Here is a 27,815-nt window from a genome sequence, read left to right as displayed (position 1 = left end):
TACGGCTGATCCAAAACAATAGATTCTGCTAGCTTTGTTCTAAAATTAGATATCTTATTACCTGGGTAAACATGTGCTGAAGCATTCGAGAAGATGCTTACATAGAAGCCTGCATTGTTGTTCTTTTTATTCATGCTTTCTCAGTCTCTGCTCAGTGTTGAATGAATGTGTGTAGAGCTGCGTCATCTGAGTTAATCACGCCTCAACGATGTCTTTTCTGGAATCCACAATTAAAGCTGGCAGGCCATCATAGCCATTTCACTAGCACCTGCTTTTTCCGACCCACTTTTTTCTAGCCAATATGTTTTCAATTTTAAATGTTTTGTTTTCATCAACAACCACACGTTGTATCTCAGGCTCATAAAATGTCCCTTTCAATACCTCCCTGCTAGTCTGTACACTGGGGGCTGTCTCCCTATACATTCCTTGACTGTGAAAATCTCATCGGTGTAGGTCTGCTCATATCCTTTTTGAAACACTCCTCTCAGTTTTGATATTCGTACAGTGTCACCAATATTAAATTTAAAGCGCCGTTCCCTCTAAGGCCTCGCTTTTGTACAGCGCATTAAAGACCGACTTCTCATTTTCCTTATTCACCTCTGCTGGAGCCATTTGGATAGATCTGTGAAAAGCAGTGTTATATGCTTGTGTGAGTTCTGGAATGACATCTATATATTGCCGGGAGTTGGCAGATGTCAAGTACTTCCACATTCTACCCTTGAAGCTACGATTAAATCTCTCGACAATACTGCATTTAACCTCGCTAGCTGTTGAGAAATGCTTGATATTATATCGCTTCATTAGCTGTTTAAAGGTTGCATTATAAAACTCTTTGCCTTCATCTGTTTGTAGTTTCACAGGGATTGTAGGATTATAGGCATTATTTTAGGGTTACTGTTCATAACCATCATCTTTATCATTGCATTAATTATCATTTTATCCAAGCATTTATTGAAGTGCTGGCATTAGGTTATAATTTGTATTACAGGGGTTATCATAATCAAATATTAACAGGTTTATTACAGGTTGTTCTAAAATTTAAAGGTTTTCGAATGTTTTTATATTCTTACATATAGTCTTCAGTGGGTGAGAAAACTGAGTTGCAAAGTTGTGCCTGTATGAGTGACATTTTCTACAGGAAGTGCACCTGATGTTCCAGGGAGATAAGCGACAGCGAAGGCGGGCTGACAGGAAGCATCAGCCGTAGACACGAAGATGATGTTCTATGTTAAAAGTCATTGTGGTTTTGGTGTGACGTAAATCTGCCTAGTAACAGAAAAGGGGGCTGTACAATTCTTAACCCCATAAAACAGTTGTCTGAATATGATAAAGACAGTTCAACACTGATTGGGTTGTTGAACTCACACATGTGTTCATTAAAATGCCGTCTAAATTGCACACGCCTGGATCTGTGGTTTTTATGGATTCTTCTCTCAACATTGAACCCTAACAGGATCCTTCCCTAACTAAGTATATCCTCAAAAGCAGCTGATACAGCAGTCCCTGTCTTGTTTGTGAGGCATCTAACCCAAGCGTATTTTGAGAATACATCTATACATGTTAGCAGGTATCTCACATTGTCATTATCTGCCACATATTCACACATGTCAACCAGATCGGCTTGAAACTGTTTGTCGAGCCCTGTCACCAATACTCTATTTCTGGGGAAGTGGATCCTCGTAGGTTTGTGGAGTGTGTAAGTGTCGTCTCATTCTAAATAATGTTTGACCTGAGATAGTGGAGGTGTTACACCTGATGCCTCCCCTGCCGCTATACGTAGCTTATTAACCCTGCAGGATGGGCTGGATCATGATATATTTTATGCAATGTGTTTTCCATGATTTACAAACCACAAATGACAAAGATGTTGATGTTAACATGTCCTTTTATTTAATTTTCACACAGACACAAACACAGACAATGGATACTTGAACAGCACACATTAAACCAGGTGTCTACCAGCCCAGTTTTTCCAATCATGCGGAGCATGGCTGGTTTAACACGGTGGGCACAACGACTTGCTTCTAGCAGGTGCGCAATGTTGTCATTAATGGCGCATACTATATGTCGCTCTAATCTCAGTTCATACATGATGTGTTCTGCAACCCTGTGGATTTGTGTTCCAGTCCCATCTACGGTGTATGAGCGTACAAACAGGTGGAGAGTTGCAAGTTTGATGTCGATTACAGTTTCCTCACACAGGTCTGATATGAGGGGGTCCTGCGAGCATTGTGGTGAGGGTGGTGGAGTCTGGGGGGTCTGGATTAGCAGCGCTGTTGATGGTGACTCTGACAAGTCCCACGACTGCATGTCATGCTCTGTAAAATGAAAACCAAAAGCTCTTAATTTGTCACATATACACACACGCAAACGCACACACCCACACATTAAACCTACCAGTTCATTGTTTAGTTGTAAGAAGGTCTTATGATTTTAGGTTTGCACAGGGTAGCAGGCAAACCAGTCTTCAGACAACTCGCCAGATCGTCAGAAACAAGGTATTTTCTAATACTCTCGTACGCAGTGTTGAGTCTGTCCCTCTGGATCGCGTCATCAATCTGGCTAAACAGACGCGACAAACCTCTCCAGTCGCACCACTGTATAAAAAACAAGTCCTTAAACCATCTTGTGCACTCTTCGAGGTTTAGAGGGTAAGGATTTAACCTCCAGTTTTCAAGCCCTCTGGAAGCTATAAGACTATCCCTGTTGTCACATACACTGATAAAAATAAAGTCGTCAGGGTTGCGATTGAAACGATCAGCCTCAACCCTGTAAAGCTCAGGGCCTGATACACTGTTCCACTGGGAAACATACAGCAGCTCTGGGAAACCCACATTGTCCAGGTCCGCACACACTACTGTGCAGAAGAGCTTCCAGTTTTCAGTAGACATGACTCGGGGTTCCCCCCAAAACAATCCCTCGCCACAATCTACACTAAGCACAACTGCCCCATCGGTATATTTAATGGCATACACATACCCTTCGGCGCCTCGATTTTCTAACTTAAATATAGTCCCATCTACGGCATTTTCACAGCGTTGCTTTTACGCTTGAGGACCCCGACTGCATACTCCTGTAGACATACCTAGAGCGGCTGTGGCATGGGCGATGTCCTGGCTGTGTGTCATGGTTGATGCCGATGTCATCCTGAGTTCCTTACGTCGATGCGTCGGGGATCCTTAGGGCGATGTGTCTGTGCTCCTTAGGTCGTGCCGGTGATGCTGTTAGAATTTGAAAGGATCACTTTTATACCTATACAAACTACGCCATCCCATTAGGAGGAGTCGTTACCGCCCAGAGGGGTGTTTTCACATATGAACAAGCATAACCGTAGCACACCTGAACGCTCATGCGCACGCGCACGAAACAGGTTGTCAAACCGGTTTGGTTGGTCGCCATCTTGAAGTAGTAGCATCTTATTACTACTAACAAATTAAAGATAAAAAATCACAAAGAAAGAACAATACAGTATCCACATGTGAACCAAAGAGTAAAACAGTGAAGTGTGGATTATTAAATATTAGGTTTCTCTCCTCCAAGTCTCTGTTAGTACATGACTTAATAATTGATCAACAAATCAATTTACTCTGCCTTACAGAAACCTGGTTGCAGCAGGATGATTATGTTAGTTTAAATGAATCAACACCCCCGAGTCATTCTAACTACCAGAAACCTCGAAGCACCGGCCGAGGGGGCGGTGTGGCAGCAATTTTTCACACCAGCCTATTAATCAACCAAAGACCAACACCGACTTTTAATTCATTTAAAAGCCTGATGCTTAGCCTTGTCCACCCCAGCTGTAAAACTCAGAAACCAGTCTTACTTGTTATCATCTATCGTCCACCTGTGTCTTACACAGAGTTTCTGTCTGATTTCTCAGACTTTTTATTTGATTTAGTGCTCAGCTCAGATTAAATAATTATTTTGGGTGATTTTAACATCCATGTAGATGCTACTAATTATCAACATGGCATTTAATCTGTTATTAGACTCAATTGGTTTCTCTCAAACTGTAAAAGAACCCACCCACCACTTTAATCACACTCTACATCTTGTTTTAACATATGGAATAGAAACTGAACATTTAACAGTGTTTCCTGAAAACCCTCTGCTGTCTGATCATTTCCTGATAACATTTACATTTACAATAATTGATTACACAGCAGTGGGGAGTAGATTATCACAGTAGATGTCTTTCTGAAAGCGCTGTGACAAATTTTAAGAATATAATCCATCCACTGTTATCATCTTCAATGCTCTGTACCAAGATAGAGCAGAGCAGCTATCTGAACACTACTCCAACAGAGATCGATTATCAATAATTTTACTTCCTATGTACAACTCTGGATACTGTAGCTCCGGTGAAAACTAAGGCCTCAAATCACAAGTACTTGACTCCGTGTGATAGGTCTGTCAGGCCTATTGCTGGAACGCCAAGACAATTCTACTACAATGGCAAAATCAAGACGCAAGTCACAAGAGCTCTTTTGGATAATCTCATGCACGAGGGAGATGCCTGAGATGAGCGCTGTTCCTGACGCAGCTCCCCCGTAGCGCTGTTCTTTATTGTGGTTACATGAATATGCATAATAATGGATTGCATTTATATAGCACTTTTATACGCACCCAAAGCACTTTACAACTCCACTATTCATTCACTCTCACATTCACACACTGGTGGAGGCAAGCTACAGTTGTAGCCACAGCTGCCCTGGGGCAGACTGACAGAAGCGAGGCTGCCATATCGCGTCTTGCCCAATGACACAACGACCAGGACATTGTCCATGGGCAAGTTTATTAACACATGACATCTTACATAAGCATACATGTGAACAAAGAATGCCTTGTCTGTGTGTCGTCTAGGTATGTGTGTGTGTGTGTGTGTGTGTGTGTGTGTGTGTGTGTGTGTGTGTGTGTGTGTGGGGGGGGGTCAAGATGTGACCCTGTGAAGACTCCCCAGACCTGCTGGCGCCAGGGAGTCCAGCAGTTAACTTAGCCCAAAGGCTCTTACACACAAACAGATATAGGTTTGTTTGCTTTAAAATATATTAAGAGAGAATATACAACCTCTCTCATGACCCTAGGAGGTGTGTAATCTATGCCAGAACACTCTGAAATAGGAGAGAACGTACTCCCCTCTTCATTGTACACAGGGTTGTTGAGGACCTCCTAGGATGAGACATTCTCTCAACCTACAAGCGATTATATACTTATACGAATATATGGTTATATATTTCTAAGCATAAATGACAATCCAACTATATAAACCTAACACAGTGGTATAATTCTCAAACACGTAGCCTAAAGCAGATAACTCGTAAGCTGGAGAGGAAATGGCGTGTCACAAATTTAGAAGATCATCATTTAGCCTGGAGAAATTGTTGTTTGTTGCTTTATAAAAAATGCCCTCTGTAAATCTAAACCATGTTACTAATTGTCACTGATTGAAGAAAATAAGAACAACCCTGGGTTTCTCTTCAGCACTGTAGCCAGGCTGACAAAAGTCAGAGCACTGTTGAGCCAGCCATTCCTTTAGCGTTAACTAGTAATGAATTCTTGAACTTCTTCACAAATAAATTTTTAATCATTAGAGAAAACATTACCAATAATCATCCCACATATGTAATATTATCTACAGCTACTTTTAGTACCATTGATATTCAATTAAACTCTTTTCTCCAATTGATCTTTCTCAGTTAACTTCAATAATTACTTCCTTCAAACCATCAACGTGTCTTTTAGACCCCATTCCTACAAAACTGCTCAAAGAAGTCCTGCCATTAATTAATGCTTCAATCTAGATTTACTAAACCTGCGCAAATTTGCGTAACTTCCCTCAACCCAACACCCCCTAGAATTACTGGCTTTTTTATTTTCTGGTGCAAGTCCCAAGGTGTTATTCACCCCTGCTGAGATTTTCACAGGTCGTCAGCTCGATTCTCCTCCTGCTTTTGTTGTGCAAACCACCCATTATCCTTGAGGCCTTGCACATTTGCATTTACTAACTCAGAGTTGCTCAGATCCAAGCCAGGCCAAACCTCTGTGTTACAACCTTCACAAATGCCTGCCGTATCTATATAAAATATCCCACACATTGACTGACCTGCAAATATGAAAGACACACATTCACACCTTCCTTGACTCTCAGCACAGATCTCACTGTGTATGTGAGGAAGTGGCATTGCTTGACTACAGCACAGTGCTGTGCATAAAAGCAGACCAACCCAGGCGGGAAAATCATTTCTTGTTCGCATTTCTGAGAACACACATCAGGATGGCCTCCGTATCACTGCCACGCAGGAAGAACCTCTCTGCGCAACAGGCTTTGGCCTTGCTTTAGGAAATGGACGAAGCAGACTCTGATGGAGGAGAGGTTTCCTTTTTCCAGCAGGCCACTGATACCTCTTCAGAAGAATCTGAAAAGGAGACGGAAGAGACCACGGGGCCTCTTCCTCCACGGAAGAGGCCCCGTGGTACTGGGAAGCCCTGCCAGAGCCACATGGCAAAAGACGACACTACGTGGGTATTGGAATTGGAATGCCCAGTGCAGTAGCAAATCGTTCGTGCTTCACTGCGCAAGCTGGACCCACAGAGTCTGCTAAGGTTTGTCATTGCCATAGTAGATATGATATTTATATAAACCCATTTAGCAGGCGAGGAATTACAAGCCCCTCATCATCAGTGGCACGCCAGTGGAGAGAGTGGACAGTTTCTGATACCTGGGTGTCCACATCACTCAGGACCTGTCATGGTCCTGTCACATCAACACCCTGGTTAAGAAAGCCCGTCAGCGTCTCTTCTTCCTCAGAAGACTTAGAGACTTCCATCTGCCACTGAGGGTGCTCAAGAACTTTTACTCCTGCACCATCGAGAGCGTCCTGACGGCAAACATCTGCACCTGGTTTGGGAACAGCACCAAGCACGACAGACAAGATCTGCAAAGAGTGGTGCGCTCGGCCGAACGCATCATTCAATCAGAGCTCCCTGACCTGCTGTCCATCTACACCAAGCGGTGCAAGACCAAAGCTAGGAAGATTATGATGGACCTCTCCCATCCCAACAATGGACTCTTCTCCCTGTTGAGGTCTGGGAAGCGCTTCCGCTCCCTTAAGGCCAAAACAGAGAGAATGAGGAGGAGCTTCTTCCCCCAGGCTATTCGGGCCCTGAACCAGGTGTAGGACTGGACTCTCCCACACACATCACTATAAGACTGGACTCTCACACACATCACATCACCACACGCACTCTGGTTTTCTTTATGCACACTTCCTATAATTTATAATCTTTATAATCTCTTTCTGCTATTTGCACATTTTTTACTGTAAATTTCTAAGTTAATTTGTAAATTTTTGTAGTAACCTGTAAATTGTAAACCTGTAAATTGTAAATACTGTAAAGCCACTGTCGGGCAATGGTCGGGCATTGCACAGCTACAAGCATTTCACCCCATGTCATACTGTGTATGGTTGTGTGTGTGTGACAAATAAAATTTGAATTTGAATTTAGAGTGAGGTTCATGTAAATTTACCATTCTCTATTTGTTTATCTTCTGACAGCGTAAGATTACAAGTGTGCTCCAAATGTTCCTTTGCCTGTTAGACGTGGGAATGCTGCAGACCATTAGGGAGTGTGCACTCCATCAAGCCTGCAGAACAGAGCCGGACTGGAATTTGTCAGTTCATGAACTGTTTGTAAGAGCAATCATGTGTCCCGTTGGTGCCATAGTGGATTGCTGGTCAGAAAGATTTCTGGTGCCAGTAATCAAAGAGACAATGCCCCGAGATAAATTCATTTCAATTATGCAACACCTTTGATTTGATGACAAGGACACGCTGGGCAGAACGGGTGAAAACAGACAAATTTATGGCGATCTCAAACATCTGGACATGCTTCAACAAGAATTGTGCTAAGAGTTTCACTCCAGCAGAACACATGACCATAGGTGAACAGCTGTTCCCCTACCAAGTTTCGTTGTCCATTCACACAGTATATCGCAACCAAGCCAGACAAATTTGGGATCAAGTTCTGGATGGCCACGGATTTGGAGACCAAATATGTCTGCAGTGCATCTCCTTACTTGGGAAAGGACCCTAGTCGTCAGAAGGGAGAGAGTCTGGCAGAGAAGATGGTCATGAAACTGATGGAGCTGTTTTTGGATGATGAGAGTCACAACGGACAATTTCTTTACTTCACTGTCACTGTCGCACAGACTGCTGCAGCGCAAAAACAACATTACTGGCCACGGTGAATAAAGTCCGGCGTGAACTTCCTCAACTTGCAAAAGAAACACTGCACAGCGAGAGGTATTCTCCATTTCAGTGCTTAGAAGTGGCCTGTTTACCTGTGCAACATGTCACAAATTCACCTGTGCCAAATGCAGGGATGATGGACACTGGGTCTGCAAATGCTGTAAAGTTGAAACACTTTGAAATAAAACAGACTTGTGTACCCATATATTGTGAATGTGTGTCTTTTGTATCGATACAGCAGGAATTTCTGAAGGTTGTAACACAGAGGTTTGGCCTGCCTTGGATCTGAGTAAACAAATGCCAACGTTGCACACACACACACAAACACACGCAGCAAATCTGCATTTATTAGTCCCACAGTGGAAAATCTGCATTGTCATTGCAGAAAAGTGGACAGTACAAGACAAAAGAAGCAAAAATAAAAACTGTACAAAGAGTACAGTATAGAAAGTGCACTATACAAACAATCTGGAAACATAAATATGGATACGTGTATTGAAAAATATTGGTATTATTAAATCCCAGTTCTTTGTATTCTTTAAGGCAAAGAAAGACATGGCTCAAAATGGTCTAACTCAAAAAATGATCTTTAATTTTACATTTTCCTGAAACTGGAGACTGAGCACACACAGGAACGCCAGCTCACGTCTGGGGCATCAGGAGCCTGTCTCGCTATATAGATTTTGCAAGACGTCACCCATAGTTTCGATACAAACAAACCCTTATATGGAAAAAGTTCCTCTTTTTGTCTGGCTTCCTGTATTTATTAATATGTGTTATTAATAAATATAGTGTTAAATATGATCAACCTATCTCTAATAATCGGCTATGTACCAAAGGCCTTCAAGGTAGCTGTAGTTAAACCTTTACTTAAAAAGCCATTTCTAGACCCAACTGTCTTGGCTAAATATAGGCCAATCTCCAACCTTCCTTTCATATCAAAAACTCCTTGAAAGAGTAGTTGTCAAACAGCTAACAGATCATCTGCAGAGGAATGGCTTATTTGAAGAGTTTCAGTCAGGTTTCAGAGCTCATCACAGCACAGAAACAGCTTTAGTGAAGGTTACAAATGATCTTCTTATGGCCTCTGACAGTGGACTCATCTCTGTGCTTGTCCTGCTAGACCTCAGTGCTGCGTTCGATACTGTTGACCACAATATTCTATTAGAGTGATTAGAACATGCTGTAGGTATTACAGGTACTGTGCTGCAGTGGTTTGTATCATATCTATCTAATAGACTCCAATTTGTGCATGTAAATGGAGAGTCCTCTTCACACACTAAGGTCAACTATGGAGTTCCACAGGGTTCAGTGCTAGGACCAATTCTGTTTACATTATACATGCTTCCTTAGGCAGTATCATTAGAAGACATAGTATACATTTTCACTGCTATGCAGATGACACGCAGCTCTATCTATCCATGAAGCCAGATAACACACACCAATTAGTTAAACTGCAGGAATGTCTTAAAGACATAAAGACCTGGATGCCTGCTAACTTTCTGCTTCTTAATTCAGATAAAACTGAGGTTATTGTACTCGGCCCTGAAAATCTTAGAAATATGGTATCTAACCAGATTCTTACTCTGGATGGCATTACCTTGGCCTCCAGTAACACTGTGAGGAACCTTGGAGTAATTTTTGACCAGGACATGTCCTTCAGCGCACATATTCAACAAATATGTAAGACTGCTTTCTTCCATTTGTGCAACATCTCTAAAATTAGAAATATCCTGTCTCAGAGTGACGCTGAAAAACTAGTTCATGCATTTATTACTTCTAGGCTGGACTACTGTAATTCATTATTATCAGGAAGTCCTAAAAACTCCCTGAAAAGTCTTCAGTTAATCCAAAATGCTGCAGCAAGAGTACTGTTAGGGACTAAAAAGAGAGAGCATATTTCTCCTGTATTGGCTTCTCTTTATTGGCTCCCTGTAAAATCCAGAATTGAATTCAAAATCCTGCTCCTCACATACAAGGTCTTAAATAATCAGGCCCCATCTTATCTTAATGACCTTGTAGTACCATATCACCCTATTAGAGCACTTCGCTTTCGCACTGCAGGCCTACTTGTTGTTCCTAGAGTATTTAAAAGTAGAATGGGAGGCAGAGCCTTCAGTTTTCAGGCCCCTCTGTGTGGAACCTGCTTCCAGTTTGGATTCGGGAGACAGACACTATCTCTACTTTTAAGATAAGGTTTAAAATTTACTTTTTGCTAAAGCATATAGTTATGGCTGGACCAAGTGACCCTGAATGCTCCCTTAGTTATGCTGCAATAGGCATAGGCTGCCGGGGATTCACATGATCCATTGAGTTTTTCCACTATGTGTTAATAGACCTCTCTGCATTAAATCATATCTGTTATTAATCTCTGTCTCTCTTCCACACCATGTCTTTATCCTGTCTTCCTTCTCTCACCCCAACCGGTCCCAGCAGATGGCCGCCCCTCCCTGAGCCTGGTTCTGCCGTAGGTTTCTCCTTCCCACTGTCACCAATGTCCTTGCTCATAGGAGGTCATTTGATTGTTGGGTTTTTCTCTGTATCTACTATTGTAGGACCTACTGTACAATATAAAGCACCTTGAAGTGACTGTTTTTGTGATTTGGCGCTATATAAACAAACTTAAATTGAATTGAAGAGAAGAGAAGAAGACCGATAGGTGACTCTGTATGAGGTGCCGTAAGGGACATTATCACGGAAACGCTCTCACACACACTACTGAAATTTTAGCTCTCACACACACTACTGAAACGCTCTCACATACACTACTGAAATTTTACCTCTCACACACACTACTGAAACGCTCTCACACACTACTGAAACACTCTCACACACACTACTGAAATGCTCTCACACACACTAATGAAACGCTCTCACACACACTACTGAAACACTCTCACACACACTACTGAAATTTTACCTCTCACACACACTACTGAAACGCTCTCACATACACTACTGAAACGCTCTCACACACACTACTGAAATTTTAGCTCTCACACACACTACTGAAATTTTACCTCTCACACACACTACTGAAACGCTCTCACACACACTACTGAAACGCTCTCACATACACTAATGAAATGCTCTCACAAACACTACTGAAATTTTACCTCTCACACACACTACTGAAATGCTCTCACACACACTACTGAAACGCTCTCACACACACTACTGAAAAGTCAGCTCTCACACACACTACTGAAATTTTACCTCTAACACACAACACTACTGAAATGCTCTCACACACACTACTGAAACGCTCTCACACACACTAATGAAACGCTCTCACTCACACTACTGAAATTTTACCTCTCACACACACTACTGAAACGCTTTCACACACACTACTGAAACGCTCTCACACACACTAATGAAATTTCAGCTCTCACACACACTACTGAAACGCTTTCACACACACTACTGAAACGCTCTCACTCACACTACTGAAATTTTACCTCTCACACACACTACTGAAACGCTTTCACACACACTACTGAAACGCTCTCACACACACTACTGAAATGCTCTCACAAACACTACTGAAATTTCAGCTCTCACACACACTACTGAAATTTTACCTCTCACACACACTACTGAAACGCTTTCACACACACTACTGAAACGCTCTCACACACACTAATGAAATGCTCTCACAAACACTACTGAAATTTTACCTCTCACACACACTACTGAAATTTTACCTCTCACACACACTACTGAAATGCTCTCACACACACTACTGAAACGCTCTCACACACACTACTGAAATTTCAGCTCTCACACACACTACTGAAATTTTACCTCTCACACACACTAATGAAACGCTCTCACACACACTAATGAAACGCTCTCACTCACACTACTGAAATTTTAGCTCTCGCACACACTACTGAAATTTTACCTCTCACACACACTAATGAAACGCTCTCACACACACTAATGAAACGCTCTCACTCACACTACTGAAATTTTACCTCTCACACACACTACTAAAACGCTCTCACACACACTACTGAAACGCTCTCACACACACTACTGAAACGCTCTCACACACACTACTGAAACACTCTCACACACACTACTGAAACGCTCTCACACACACTACTGAAACACTCTCACACACACTACTGAAATGCTCTCACACACACTAATGAAACGCTCTCACACACACTACTGAAACACTCTCACACACACCACTGAAACGCTCTCACACACACTAATGAAACGCTCTCACACACACTACTGAAACGCTCTCACACACACTACTGAAATTTTACCTCTCACACACACTACTGAAACACTCTCACACACACTACTGAAACGCTCTCACATACACTACTGAAACGCTCTCACACACACTACTGAAACGCTCTCACACACTACTGAAATTTTACCTCTCACACACACTACTGAAACACTCTCACACACACTACTGAAACGCTCTCACATACACTACTGAAACGCTCTCACACACACTACTGAAACACTCTCACACACACTACTGAAACGCTCTCACACACACTAATGAAACGCTCTCACACACACTACTGAAACGCTCTCACACACACTACTGAAATTTTACCTCTCACACACACTACTGAAACACTCTCACACACACTACTGAAACACTCTCACACACACTACTGAAACGCTCTCACACACACTACTGAAACACTCTCACACACACTACTGAAACGCTCTCACACACACTAATGAAACGCTCTCACACACACTACTGAAACGCTCTCACACACACTACTGAAACGCTCTCACATACACTACTGAAACGCTCTCACACACACTACTGAAACGCTCTCACACACACTACTGAAATTTTACCTCTCACACACACTACTGAAATTTTACCTCTCACACACACTACTGAAACGCTCTCACACACACTAATGAAATGCTCTCACAAACACTACTGAAATTTTACCTCTCACACACACTACTGAAATGCTCTCACACACACTACTGAAACGCTCTCACACACACTACTGAAATTTTACCTCTCACACACACTACTGAAATTTTACCTCTAACACACAACACTACTGAAATGCTCTCACACACACTACTGAAACGCTCTCACACACACTAATGAAACGCTCTCACTCACACTACTGAAATTTTACCTCTCACACACACTACTGAAACGCTTTCACACACACTACTGAAACGCTCTCACACACACTACTGAAATTTCAGCTCTCACACACACTACTGAAACGCTCTCACACACACTACTGAAACGCTCTCACTCACACTACTGAAATTTTACCTCTCACACACACTACTGAAACGCTTTCACACACACTACACACACTACTGAAATTTTACCTCTCACACACACTAATGAAACGCTCTCACACACACTAATGAAACGCTCTCACTCACACTACTGAAATTTTACCTCTCACACACACTAATGAAACGCTCTCACACACACTAATGAAACGCTCTCACTCACACTACTGAAATTTTACCTCTCACACACACTACTGAAACACTCTCACACACACAACTGAAACGCTCTCACACACACTACTGAAACGCTCTCACACACACTACTGAAATGCAGTCACGCACTCCACTGAAACCAGAGGCATTTCCGCTGAACAGGAAGTTGCTTCCTGACAAGGAAACTGATGGAAAAAGTGGTATATTTCAAAACACTACAAGGATGTCTACTCAGCAAACGTAAACGATATAAAAATAAAAAAACGACAAATACCCTGAAAACCATAAATTTCAAACTCAAGCCTCAACTCTTGCGACCTGGACCAGTACCAAACGACTCACAGACTGGTACTGGTGCAGGACCTGGGGGTTGGGGACGGCTGTGCTTGTAGTCTAAGTGAAACAGCCGCATTACTTAACAATATTTTAGCTTCCTTGAATCAAGGAATGGGTTCAAGGCGCAACAGGGAATTCGGCAAGTATGTCCTGTTTCCCCTAAGCTTTTTATATTGGCAACTCAGTTGTTAACACTGTTAATCAAAAATTCTAACGTCATACAAGGAATATCAATTTTTAATAAAGACTTCAAAATAAGTCAATTCACAGATGATACATCTATTTTTTTTTTTTGAAAGAAAATTTGTGGTAGAGAAAACAAAATTTTCTCTAAAGCTTCTCGTTTATCTCTCAGTATCAAAACATGTGAACTTCTCCCAATTCATACAAGCTGTGACTCCTCAATAGCTTTGGTTAGAGTTGAACCTAAAGTTAAATATATAGGGCTGATAATATCTAAAAAACCCAATTAGCAGAGAAGACACCAATATTTCTAACTGTATCATGGAGATGAAGAAATCACTTAGCCACTGCTTAATCAGAGACCTCGCTATTTTTTTGGCAGAAACATCCTATCTAAAGCTGAAGGCATCTCCAAATTGATTTATCCTTCTCACTCTCTATATATCTCCTCTAAAAGCATTAATAAGGCTAACACAGTTATTTTCGATTTTTTGTGGAGGAATAAAACCCATTACATTGAAAGATCTCAGCCTGTGAAGGAATACAATAAAGGTATCAAAACTCCAGAATTAGAATTTTTGGTTGGCACCCTTAGAATTAAATGGTTAAAATCCTGTCTGTCACAGCCAGACTCTACTTAGCTCCACATCCCATGATCCTTGTTTAATAAAATAGGAGGATTGGACTTTATTTTGAAATGTGATTTGGAGGTAAATAAAATCCCCATGAAGATATCAAACTTTCCAAAACAGAATTTGCATTTTTGGGAAAATGAGATTTACCCATAACTTCTCCCCATAATTCAACCTTATGGAATCATAGGGTAATAACACTTAATCAAAAATCAATTTTCAAGAGTGACTGGTTTAAACAAAAAGATTATATTCATAACAGATTTGTTGGATGATAATGGTGTCATTCTAAGTTACACAGACTTTTCAGAAAAATATTGTCTAAACTGTTCTCAAAGAGAATATAACAAATTTTGTGAACTGGTCCCACTGCCTCTGCTTCATTTGATTAAAAATTTTATGATATACAATAATTTCTCATCAGTGCTCCCAAATTTATTGCTAGGGCAATGTCAGCTGTTTGATAAAAATGCAATAAGAAATTTATTAGTAGTTTCTTCAAAGACAAAATATTTCATAGTTACAACAGAACGGTTACATTGCATGGTTCTAATTTAGTTATTTCATATACTGGATAAAGCATACCAAAAATTTATGAAATAGCCCATTGTACCTAAAGTTAAAGAAACACACTTTAAAGTAATAAACAAAATTAATCCTGTGGCAGAATTTCTAAAAAAAAGAGATTTGGCTTTGAGGTGGATCAGTGTTCTTTTGTACTGATGAAAATGAAACCCTAGAACATCTTTTTTTTCTATGCCCTATCACACAATGCATTTGATGCAATTTAAATTGATTTCCTAAATATTAATGATGTGCCACTATTTGAATTACATAATAATTTTTTTATATGGATCATCTAGCATTGAGTGTCTCAGACATTATTAACATCATCATACTTTTGAGTAAATATCATATCCATTGTGCTAAATGGAGGAACGCTAAGCCTTCTCTCCCTAGTTTTATTGATGATTTTAAGATATGTTTTTCTTTGCTAAAAAAGAAAAAAAAGCACATATGCCAAAAAAAAAAAAACAACGCCTTCCTGTTCAACTGAAATGCCTTGTGTTTTCAGTAGTGTGTGTGAGAGCGTTTCAGTAGTATGTGTGAGAGGTAAAATTTCAGTAGTGTGTGTGAGAGCGTTTCAGTGATGATGTCCCTTACGGCACCTCATAACTCTCAGTGATGTAAGTAAGTAAGTAAACTTTATTTATTAAGCGCTTTTCATAGACAGGCAGTCACAAAGCGCTGTACACAAATATTAAAATAAACAATAAAATCAATAGACATTATACACAATGTAAAAATCAAATGTAAATAATGTAAAAATATAAAATATGTAGATCAACAAAAGGCTTGTTTGAACAGAAACGTTTTTAACTGTTTTTAAAAAGAATCCACAGAGTCAAGCAAACGTAACTGTAGTGGTAAACTTTTCCACAGCCTTGGTGCAACAGACTGAAAGGCTCTGTCCCCTTTGTCTTCAGTCGGTAATCGGGAACAACCAACAGACTCTGAGTCTGTGAGCGGAGATGACGAGCAGCAGTGTATTTTATAAGAAGCTTGGATAAATAATCTGGGGATTGGACGTTTAGTGCTCTGTATGTTAAAACAAGAATTTTAAAGTGAATTCTAAACTATATTGGGAGCCAATGTAAGGAATATAAGATGGGAGTGATGTGAACACGCTTGGTAGAACGAGTTAGTAGTCTGGCTGCTGCATTTTGTATTGCCTGGAGGCGAGAGAGAGATGATTTATCCAAGCTAGTAAACAGGGAATTACAGTAATCTAAGCATGATGACACAAATGCATGAATGAGTTTTTCCAGTTCAGCTGAAAAGACCATATGTCGCAGTTTAGAGATGTTTCTTAAATGATAGAAACAGGAACGAGACAAAGATTTTACACGAGTCAAGGCTCAGAGAAGAGTCAAATATTACTCCGAGATTTCGAATATTTGACTTGACAGATGGACAGAAGGAGGCAAGAACCTGACTGATTTTAGAATGTAGCTCAGGAGGCGCTATGATCATGGTCTCGGTCTTGTTAGTATTTAGAACAAGGTAGTTGCTTGAAAGCCAATCAGAAACCTGGGTTAAGCACTGGACTAGGCTGGACAGCCTATCCAGCTGATGAGGCTTAACCCTTTAAGACCTACCATAGAACCAAGTCCGCCAGAGCTTATATTATATTTTTACATGCTGTAGTGCCATTTTTGGGAGCATTTCAAGTTGATATACATCAATACAACCATTATAGCCCAAATTTTAATAATATGTATGCATTAAGTGCATAGTAATTACATAAATTGCAAAAAGTGCAATAAACTACAAAAAATTGAAAATCGTTTTTGTTTTTTTTAATATATTTCTAGTTAGAGAAATTTAAGAGGCCTATCCTCAAAACTGTAAATACAAACTAGTTTCCCACCACAGGAAATTTATTTTAAGTGTCTTCATAGTTTTATTTTTGAAATACACCAATTTTCATATACTGCAGGAAAAGCGAAAATAAATATTATAATGGAAATTTGCAAAAAAACAGAATATGCATTAAAAAAAACTATTTCCAGCAGTGCAATTTGAGTTCTAAGCATCCCAGAAACGACACAGAAAGTCATGAAGTCAAAGATAACTTTTAAAAACACCAGTATAGGCTCATGAGGCCCCGATGGTAAAAAACTACATTTCTGCAAAATGATGTCACTTCTGGTTTCCGGCAGGTCATGGCGGACACGCGATAGTTTGCGCTGATGGACGTAGGAAGTGTTATGAACAGCTGATCGGATCGGCAAAGCGTGTTTCTGGAATATTATGTTTTTGTTGCTGCAAGTGCTTTTTATGCAATTTTTGCAAAGCTACATGTGGAAGGAAACTGTGACCTAGGACAAGCTGATAGCATAAGATGTAAGTACGACTCCTCCGGTTTCATGTGCAAAAAAAAATTATTGCGCTAGCTTACGTGGTTGCAGGATTTAAAAATAGTTACGCAAAATGGAACGTGTCCGCTCCGACCGGCCTTAAAGGGTTAAAGGACATATGGAGCTGAATGTCATCAGCATAAAAATGATAAGACAGGTCACTAAAAGATTGAATGATACCAGCTAAAGGAAGCATATAAAAAGAAAATAATAATGGACCTAAAACTGAACCCTGTGGAACCCCACAGGTCAGGGCAGCAATGTCAGAGGTGAACCTGTCAGTCCTAACAGAAAAGGTCCTGTCTGATAAGTAGGAAGAAAACCAGTCTAGGGCAGAGCCAGATATACCAGCCAAAACCTTGAGCTTGTTAAGTAGGATTTTGTGGTCGATGGTGTCAAAGGCTGCACTAAGATCAAGCAAAATGATCACAGAACAATTGCCTGCATCAGATGCCATTAATAGATCATTATACACTCTTAAGAGAGCGGTCTCTGTAGAGTGCTGCTTTTGAAAGCCAGACTGAAAAGGGTCAAGAATGTGTAATTTACATAATAGAGACCTGAACCGATTTTCAACAATTTTTTCAAGTAATTTACTTAAAAATGGCAATTTTGAAATAGGTCGGTAATTACTAGTAGAGCTAGGATCAAGATTCTGTTTTTTTTTTTTTAACAGAGGAGTTACCTCAGCATGTTAAAAATAAGATGGAACACAGCCTTGCCTCAGTGAACTGTTGATGATGGATAGTAATGTGGGACCAATGCTGGTGATTGACCCAGACAGGACAGAGTGAGGTAATATATCTACAGAGCATGATGAGGATTTCATTTTACCTAAAACTATAATTAAGTCATTTAGTGTGATTGGAGAAAAGGAGGTAAATGATCCGAGACAGCAAGGGGTATCTTCATAAGGGGAGGCACTGATGTCAGCTGACAGCAGAACAATTCAGTGCACTAAAATGAGGATCAGAGTGTTTGCTGAGGAAATACACTGGTCCCTTAATAGTTTCAACATGAAATATTTAAAAACAAATATATGCTCCACTGTTTGTGTGACAGAGGCAGATATTTCTCTGTGTGCATGTGGAGAAATCTGCTGTTAAATCAGAACATGAATAAGTTTCAGGTGGCTTTAAAACACATGAAAACAATGCTGCACTCACTCAGATGACAAATGTCATGTACAGCAACCACATTAATAATAATAACGATGCATTGCATTTATATAGCGCTGTTCGAGACCTTCAAAGTGCTTTACAACTGTAGCAACCTACAGTTGTAGCCAAAGCTGCACTGGGGCAGACTAGAAGAGAGGCTGCCATATCGCGCCATCGTCTCCTCTGGCCAACACCAGTAGGCGGTAGGTGTCGTGTCCAAGGACACAACGACCAAGGCAGATAGAGCAGGGGATCAAACAGGTAACCTTCCGGTTACAAGATGAGCTTGCCAAACCCCACCAACACTGACACCAACAGGAGAAAAACAGCCTGCAGCAAAGGCAGGGAGATGTCCTTTCCAGCTAAACAGAAGAGGAATATAAAGATAACGAAGGTCACAGTTCTAATCAGTCATATTTCATTCAATACAGTTGTGTATTGACAGATCCAGGGTCAGTCCAAATCATCAGCAGTTTGATCCACATATGGATTGAAGTGCATTTGTGAAAATGTTGGACTGTTCCTTTATCAGTATCTAACAGTAATGTGTATCAGAGCCATGTAATGTCCATGTGTGCATGCTGACTGTGCTGCTCTGACCCCCCTCCTCCTTTCAGGGTGGAGCCTGCTGGAGTCCGATGGTTGAGACCAGGTCTGAGGAAGTGTAAGTGTGTTTGTAATGGGATTCATGAAAACATCATGTCAGGAGTCATCATCAAAGTGTCAATCAATGAACAGATGATGGATCAATAACTGCAGCTGGATTGTGTTTGTTCTCTCCATCAGATTCCTGTCAACTCACAATCGACACAAACACAGTACACACAAACCTCCAACTGTCTGACAACAACAGGAAGGTGACACACGTGGAGAAGGTTCAGTCATATCCTGATCATCCAGACAGATTTGATGGGTTTTATCCTCAGCTGCTGTGTAGAAATGGTCTGACTGGTCGCTGTTACTGGGAGGTTGAGTGGACAGGAAGCATTCATATATCAGTGAGTTACAGAAGAATCAGAAGGAAAGGAGTCAGTAAAGACTGTGTGTTCGGATGGAATGATCAGTCCTGGAGTCTGAGCTGCTCTGATGATGGTCCTCAGTCTCTCAGGCACAATAACAGACACACATCCATCTCCTCCTCCTCCTCCTCCTCCTCCTCCTCTGTCTCTAACAGAGCAGCAGTGTATGTGGACTGTCCTGCTGGCACTCTGTCCTTCTACAGAGTCTCCTCTGACACTCTGATCCACCTCCACACCTTTAACACCACTTTCACTGAAACTCTTTATCCTGGGTTTTGGTTCTGTCCTGGTTCCTCAGTGTCCCTGTGCTGAGTGGAGTGTAAAGAGTGTCTCCCGTTAGAGAAACACTCTGACTGTTGAACAGATAGTTCAGTCTGTACATGTCTGTCTCTTTCACTGACAAACATGTTTTCAGATTCATGGATTCAATCAGTTAATGTTTGAAACTCTTCTAAATGATTCCTTGTAAACTTCTTCCTCTTCAGTCCTTTAAAGATGGAAGCTCCCATTATTCCAGGATCCAAGTGTGGGTTTTCTGTCTTTTTACACTCAAAGTTTCACAATGAATATCAATATGTTGTTCTTCTCTGAAGCTCAGTTCACAACCAGCTCCTCTGCATTTTCAACATGTCTGAGCTCATTAAAATGAATCCGACATGTTTCGATCATGGCTGAATACGTGGACATCCAATAGTACTCAGTGTAACAAATATTAAAGACATTCAGCATCTCTCATGTTTCTGTCATTCTATAAAAACATCTGCTTAAAAACTGATCCAATTTAACCAGTTTAACACATGGGCCAGCACAAGGCCAGTTGCAGAAACACTGGTGGTCCTGTGCTAGCCCAGAACAGTTTCAGCTCTGGCCCCAGATGTCAGACTAATGTGTACCTTTACCAAGCCATGTATTTACAACTAGAGAAATACTCTAATTTTGCAACAGAGCGTTTTTTTAAATCTGCTTTTCTAATTGTTCTGGGTCCTGCTCCAGGAAAAACTTCAACAAACTCTGAGCTTCAAAATAAAATCATTCGATGTGAGTTGTAGAAAAGAATCATTCTAATAAGTTTAACCACTCTGTCATCATATACATATATATACATATACATACACATACACACACACACACGTATATATATATATATATATATCTATATCTATATCTATCTATATCTATATATATATATATATATATATATATATATATACATATATATATATATATACACCTAATTATAAGGCGCATTAAACGCCTTATAATTTTTGCTATGTAACTTTGCACTGTCCACTTTCTGCTGTAACAAAAGAAATTTCCCACGTGTGGGACTAATAAAGGTTATCTTATCTTATATTAATCACTAACCTCGTATTGTGGATTGATTTTCTTAGTTGTTCTACTGACTGAAGTTTGGTCGGTTTACAGCATCCTGCCATGCGATTGCATTTGTCAAAAACCAACTGTTAGGATCCCTGGGTCATCGACCCAGTGGTTTGTGTTTTGGTTCTTTGAGTTTGTTATTTCATTATATTCTAGTTTTGCTTTTTGGGTTTTTGGATTATTCTTAGTTTGGGTTCTCTGGGTGGGTTCTGTTAGAGTTTTAGTGTTCTGGTTTTCTGTCTGTGATTCTGAGTTGCTGTCTCCCCTGTTTGCTGTATCCCCACGTCCAGTCAGTGTCTGTGTCTGCCCTGGTCCCACGCCTTTGTTCCCTTTGTTATAATGCCTGCCTGTGAGTCTGTGTTATGTTTCCTGTTTTACTTTGAAAGTCCATGTCTCATGTTAGTGTATCTGGTTTTGCTCTCCTTGTCTCGTTAGTCCTGATTTGCCCCAGCTGTGTTTCCCTCCTGTTGCCCATTCCCTGATTGCTCCCTCTGTGTATTTAAGCCCTGTGTTTTCCTGTGCTCTCTGTCACGATCTACCGTTTACTATGCTGTGTGTTTCTGTCTGCTTGCCTGAGTTTATTTTGCACTTTGGAAGTTTGTTACTTTGAGTTCAGCATTAAAGCTGTTTTTGAGTTCACCTTTTGCCTCCGAGAGTCTGCACTTTGGGTCCTCCTTACCACCACTCCTACCTGCACACAGCCTACACCTAACACCAACAGGAACTTTTATCGAGTGAAAAAAATGGCATTCATCCTCCAGCTTCACTGTTCATGTTATGCTAACATAGCTGTGTTGCTAGCAATCACGTAGCACAGCATTATATACCAGCTATTTCAACTTCAGTAACCCTACAAACTGTTTAGTTTACTGTTTTCATTTATGTTGGAAGTGTTAGCAGAGCTGCACATTTTATTTTTTTTCCAGAAATCTCTCAGTCAGAACATGGTATATCATGCTTGGCTAACTAGCGAAACCAGCTACCTAACTTCCTGCTAACTTCTAACTTCATAAGATTTAATACATCCTGTTTTCATGGATGCCTGGATGTTAAACTTAATTGTTACACCTGGTAAAGCAGCAACACCGATCATTTTATTAAAGGTGAAAGACAGTTTTTTTTTTAGTCTCAGTGATGCCACAAGGATCGTTTGACTTTGGGACCTGAAGCGGATGGAGTTTTGGACCCAGTTTATTCCATGAGGCTTCTGACTATGGTAGCCATAATGCTCCGACAATCCATCAAGCGGTGCGGCTTTGTAGCTTACCAAAGTCGTACTAAAACTGTCATGCTGGGGCCACCAGCACAATGGACCAGACTGAGGTGCAGACACCACACGGTGGTTTGGATATTAGATACAAAAAACAAGACTTTTTTCAGCCAGCAAGGTGGCAACGACAAGAAGGAAAAATAGAAAACTAAAAAACACATAAACGAAGAACAGAAAGCGAGAGGTACAAAACTGACCTCTGAAATTACTCAAACACACAAATGTGATGTCACACTCTGGTGATTAGCAACTGAGATTAAACGCACTGTGCAGCGACAAGCAACTCTGGGTTACTAAATATTAATTAATTACTGTGACAAGAAACTGCAACTCAGATGACTAAGGTACTGAGGGTCAAATATACTGTGGTATCAGAATACTCAGTATTACTAGATGCAAAATTAATATATACTGTAGCACTATGCACAGGGGTGGAAGCTATGAAGCTCAATTAAAGCAATTCACACAACAGTCACAACTTGAAAATAAAAAAAACTCTACAATAGAATGTGGTAGGGCCCAATAGAGAAGGAGTCTCTGTGACCGACTGTAGAAACAGCCAAGGAACACGACACTGGGTATTTTCCAAAACTGCGGGGCAGGAGAAGGCCTGAAGAACTAAGCTCACTGAGTCATTCTTGCAGGCAGAGGCGAGGTTTGAGGCGGCAAGATGGTCCAGGTGAAACCTAACCGATTGATTGATTGATTGATTGATTGATTGAATCTTTATTTTGAACATGTTAAAAAAGTACAACAACATAGAATTCAAAGAGACAAATAAACAAAGCAAAACAAAAGGAAAACGAGCAACCACAACTACAAATAACTTTCATGTTCAAAAAGGAGCAGGAAGAAGCATAAGCTTATTTAGTCCCACCCCTTTTCCACTATGTAGTAATGAATAGACTACAGAAATACCTCCTTGCAATTACATTATATTTTATGTGTATTTTTTTTTTTTTATTAATTTATATATATAAATGTATATATGTTTCTATCTATCCATACCTACGTATATACACATACACACATATACACATTTTCAATAACCCCAGTAACACCTCAAAGGATACACAACCTACAGATATATATACCCATACCAACATACCCGTGCACCCACACACACATGAAAATATTGGACAAGAACACCCTATCAACTCTCTACCTCCTCCCTGTACCCTGTAAAAACCATATCCTTAAACTGCTTTTTAAACTGCACCATGCTCGGACATTGCTTCATATCTTTACTTAGTCTGTTCCACAGCTTCACTCCACACACAGAGATGCAAAACTTTTTAATGTTGTGCGGATACAAGGATGTTTTAAATTTAATTCCCCCTCAAATTGTATCCCCGCTCCCTTTTAGAAAACAGTTTTAGAATATTGTCAGGAAGCAGGTTATTTATTGCTTTATACATAATTTGTGCAGTGAGAAAATGAACCAGATCTGTGAATTTTAGAATTTTTGATTTTAAGAATAGTGGATTTGTATGATCTCTGTAACCAGTTTTATGGATTATCCTTATGGCCCTTTTTTGTAATATAAAGACTGATGATAGCGAACATTTGTAGGTATTGCCCCAAACCTCTGCACAGTAATGCAAATACGGTGCAATCAGGGAACAATAGAGAATGTGGAGTGATTTGTGGTCCAGAATGTGTTTTACTTTACTCAAGATTGAAACACTTCTTGAAATTTTGTTATGTATATGTTTTATATGAGACTTCCAGTTTAATTTATCATCTATAATCACACCAAGAAACTTACGTTCAAGTACTCTTTCAATTTCCACACCATCTATATGAATCTGCGCTTGTGCCTTTCTAAGGGAATTCCCAAATAAGATTATTTTAGTTTTACTTAGATTTAGAGATAGTTTGTTCCTGTTAAACCATTTTTAATTTTTTGCATTTCTGAAGTAACTGTATCCAGCAGTTCCTTTAGATTCCCCCAGAACAAAAATATTTTTGTGTCATCTGCAAATAATACTAATTTTAATATATCAGATTCATTACAAATATCATTTATATAAATAATAAATAATTTTGGACCCAGTACAGAGCCTTGTGGAACACCACAAGCAAGCAATGTCCAAGCATGATGAGGAATGGACACCCAGCTTCACAAATTGTTTCCTGATACTTAAATAATTTTTCACCCAGTGCAGTACAACCCCCTGATCCCGCACTGTTCTAGTTTATTAATTAATATGTCATGATTGATTGTGTCGAATGCTTTCTTGAGATCCAGAAATAGTCCAGCTGCATACTGTTTCTGATCTATAGCATTTGTAATCTCCTCAATTGATTCGATTAATGCCAGAGATGTTGATCTTTTTGATCTGAATCCATATTGACTGTCAGAGAGTAATTTATATTTATCTAAGAATTTGTCTAATCGTTTATTAAACAGGTTTTCTAGGATTTTGGAGAATTGTGGTAGTAAAGAAACCGCCTGTAATTTGTGAAGTGGTGTCTATCCCCAGTTTTATACAGCGGCACAACTTTAGCTATTTTCATTTTGTTTGGAATTTTTCCAGTCTGAAATGATAAGTTGCAAATATATGTTAGAGGTCCTACAATTCCTTCAATGACCTTCTTGATGATTATCATGTCAATATCATTACAATCAGTAGATGTTTCATATTTACACATGTGTACAGTGTCAATTATTTCTTTTTCCTCCACTGCTGTGAGGAACATTGAGTTAGGGTTCCTATCAATCAGGCTTTCACTACAGTCTACTGATGGCAGTGACTCAGGAATTTGTTCTGCCAGATTTGGTCCAATATTTACAAAATAATGATTAAAGCTGTTGACCACATCAGCCGTGTTTTCCATAATATTACCGTTGTCAGTAAAATATTGAGGATAACTTTGTTGTCCAGAATTATTTTTAATGATACTGTTTAAAACATCCCATATTCCCTTCATATTATGTTTATTGTTGTTCAATGTTTTACTATAATACTCCTTTCTACATACACGTATAATATTGGTCAACTTATTTTTGTATTTTTTATATTTATTTTCAGCATCTTTTGTTCTTTGTTTTAGGAATTCCCTATAGAGTGTATTTTTCTGGAGGCAGGGAGGCAGGCAGGTGAGTAGATGTCGAACGCCGTGAGTAGACCAGCAGCTGTGAGGGGAGGAAGTAAAAGCTAGACCTCCGTGAGGCTGTGGGGTTAGCTGACATTCCGGCAGTGAGTGTTAGTGAGCGCTGGTCTTAGAAACCCGCGGGTTGATTACTCACAGGTGCGCTGAGAGATTAGGTGCCATGACTCAGCCCAGTGGCAGATTCAATGACATATTGGAAAATCCACTACTCACTCCGGACCATGAGAAAAACATTTTTTGATAGACTTTTGAGTGCCGTGAACCACATTAAATTGGTTCGAAGGCACTAAACACAACCAGAATTCATACATAAGGCGCACTGGATTATAATATATATTTTGTCCCACAGGATCTTAGCTCGGTCATTCTCCACCACCTTAGGGGGCGTCTCCCATTTTGACCCTGGGACTTCCAGGCCATACTCTGCACAGATCGAGTGTATACTATGCCGACCACTTGGTTATTTCATGTATGCCCTGCCTGCTGATGTAGCCGGATGGGCTACTCGCCTTTCTTTTTCTCTCTCCCTTGCTTGCTCTACCGCCCTTGCTCTCTCCTGCGCTCGCTCTCTCAGCTGCTAAACTAGGTTAATTGGGAAACCACCTGCATATTGATTGCAGGGTGGTGTCAGTCCGTATAAAGTTAAGCCGGTGTTCTCCTGGTTTATTCCTCCGTTGCGTTTGGCAAAAAGCAGCAGTCAATGCTGGCACACCGCGATGGATTGATCAGTAAGCGAGTAGATCATATGGCAGCTACAGGTAGGCTCTCGCTTAACTTCCGATTCCCTCAGAGTACTAGAATCTGTAGTAATATAGTTTTTGCGGCCCTGTGGTAGCGCGGCAGCTTCTGTTTTACTCCAGCGTTGTGGAGAGAGGTCCTCGAGTTAACTCCACCAGTGCAGTATAGTGCCTCTAGTCCTGGGGTAAGCTGTTAAAACTATTTTTATTAGCATCCACAATTACCGGAGGCTAAGGATCTGCTGTCTGCTGTCTTGTCTTGTCGTGAAACTGTTTTTATTAAGTGGCCTTACCTTTTTCTGGTTCGCCTGGTTTTATTCCATTTTATTCTGAATTGTTGCTTGTACCCACGCCTCTATGATCGGGCTGGAGCGATCCTCTGCCCGAGTGTCATGCTGGGAACCTTAAACTGCCTCAGTTGTCGATCTCAGCCTGTGGGGAGCCAGACCGGCCTGTAATCGAGGCCTGGACAATTATCACCAGCACGAGTTGTAGATTGACTCGTGGGGCGTAAGCCTTCCAGTTTGTTGTGTGTGTGTGTGCGCGCGCAGACACAGCACGCAGTTTTTCCATACTCATCCTGATTCTTTTTGAACTCTCCGAACTCGATCAGCTTCCCTGAAACACAAAAATGACAAAATTCACACCAACCGGAAGTTAAAGATGCTCCAGACACCCTGGAGGTCTTTAATGGCTCACAGGCTGCAGTTTAAATAAAGCACACTGACTCCACCTTGTGGTACAAACTGGTATTACATGAGTCCATCCTGCCATATTTTATCCTCAGCATAAATGTTTGGGAGACACACTCATCATAACTCAACTCCACTGTGATGAAGCTGCATTTTAGGATGTCTTGATGCATTCTCAATCATCCAGGAAAGTAAATCTCCAAAAGCTGAATCTGTTCATCTGGACGTAGCGTTTTGTGGGAGAAACGTTTCGTCACTCATCCAAGTGACTTCTTCAGTCTCAGCTGACTGCAGGTTTCCCCTTGTTGATCAATGGTCATGGGAATTTGCATAATTATGATTAAGGAACTGACCTCACAGCCCATTGTTCCTTCAGTGGGCTGGTTTCAGTCATTATGCAAATGTACTGTTTATAAGATTGGGGAAACCTGCAGTCAGCTCAGTCTGAAGAAGTCACTTGGATGAGTGATGAAACGTTTCTCCCACAAAACGCTACGTCCAGATGAACAGATTCAGCTTTTGGAGATGCATTTTAGGATGTTTTAACCATTTTTAACTTTAAATTGAGCACATTTTAATGACGCCATTGCAAATTAATCAGATTATACAGTTTTTAAAGGTCTCACCAGCCGCGAGCTCAGCCTCGAAGG

General features: G+C 40.5%; 1 long non-coding RNA gene across 1 annotated transcript; it reads right to left on the bottom strand.

Moving 5' to 3' along the window:
- Positions 1–1,826: 1,826 nt before the first annotated feature.
- On the bottom strand, positions 1,827–26,916 carry LOC120438032. The gene is made up of 3 exons (XR_005611608.1): positions 26,767–26,916; positions 3,086–3,221; positions 1,827–2,318 (listed from the first exon to the last, which is right to left on the bottom strand). It is a non-coding gene; the product is annotated as an uncharacterized LOC120438032 (long non-coding RNA).
- Between the last annotated feature and the right edge of the window lie 899 nt (positions 26,917–27,815).

Source organism: Oreochromis aureus, linkage group 3, assembly GCF_013358895.1.
Source record: "Oreochromis aureus strain Israel breed Guangdong linkage group 3, ZZ_aureus, whole genome shotgun sequence".
In the NCBI taxonomy this organism is placed as follows: Eukaryota; Metazoa; Chordata; class Actinopteri; order Cichliformes; family Cichlidae; genus Oreochromis; species Oreochromis aureus.
The sequence above is the reverse complement of the archived record's forward strand: the minus strand, read 5'-3'. Positions and strand labels throughout refer to the sequence as shown.